Consider the following 1,141-nt stretch of genomic DNA (forward strand, 5'->3'; position numbering starts at 1 on the left):
TGTGTGTGCCTGTGTGTATGAGTGTCTGTGTGTATGTGTGTGCCTGTGTGTATGAGTGTCTGTGTGTGCCTGTGTGTCCTTGTGTATGTGTGTGGCTATGTGTCTGTGTGTGTTTGTGTGTCCTTGTGTATGTGTATGGCTATGTGCCTGTGTGTCTGTGTGTGCCTGCCTGTTTGTGTCCAGGGTTGCTTCCAAGAGGGCTTTTCCTGCAACTGTATCATTGCCAAATGCACAGATAAAACAAAGGATTCTCCCAGGTCTATGCTGTAACTCCCCACATCGCCCAGGCGTCCCATGTCTCTCAAGGACTCTATAACTCCCCACATCCACCCAGGCGTCCCATGTCTCTCAAGGACTGTGTAACTCCCCACATCGCCCAGGCCCAGGCGTCCCATGTCTCTCAAGGACTCTGTAACTCCCCACATCACCCAGGCGTCCCATGTCTCTCAAGGACTCTGTAACTCCCCACATCACCCAGGCGTCCCATGTCTCTCAAGGACTCTTCCCGAGCTGCTGTTTCCTTTCTGTCCCGGCCTTAAAGCTACAGTGCAACTTAGTAAAAGGCAGATAGCTGGGCCAAGTGGCTCACCCCTGTAATCCTCATTGTGCTGCAGGCTGAAGTAATAAATTCAGTGGGAGTTGGAGGCCAGCCTCCACTACAGAACAAGACCCTGTTTGCAACAGCACCACCACTATCCCACAGACACATAAGAGAAAAAGAAAAAGAAAAAAGAAAACGAGCAAATGATGTTCAGCTAGTTCTTGCCCACAAACGGTGACATTGAGTTGAAGATAAAGCATTCATGTCAAGGGATGTGATGGCTTGGAGAAATGGCTCTGTGGTTAAAAAACACTGGCTGCTCTTCCAGAGGACCCGAGTTCAATTCCCAGCACCAACATGGCAGCTCCCAACTGTATGTAACTCCAGTTTCAGAGAATCTGGCACACTCACTCAGACATACATGCAGTCAAATACCAATGCACATAAAATATAAAGCAAGCAAACAAACAAACCAAAAAAAACCATTCTTATCAAGGTACTAATAGATGACCTGAAAGTCAGAAGGAGACAAAATTCTCTACAAAATGTTACCCTTTGCTAAATCTCTCTCTCTCTCTCTCTCTCTCTCTCTCTCTCTCT

The 1,141-nt window shown here is 47.5% G+C and overlaps 1 protein-coding gene across 1 annotated transcript in view; it reads left to right on the forward strand.

Annotated features, from left to right (window-relative positions):
• Positions 1-1,141, forward strand: part of Clic1 (chloride intracellular channel 1) — an 8,818-nt gene that overhangs the window by 6,210 nt on the left and 1,467 nt on the right. The gene's annotated exons all lie outside the window — the stretch shown is intronic.

Source organism: Mastomys coucha, unplaced genomic scaffold (assembly GCF_008632895.1).
Source record: "Mastomys coucha isolate ucsf_1 unplaced genomic scaffold, UCSF_Mcou_1 pScaffold3, whole genome shotgun sequence".
NCBI lineage: Eukaryota > Metazoa > Chordata > Mammalia > Rodentia > Muridae > Mastomys > Mastomys coucha.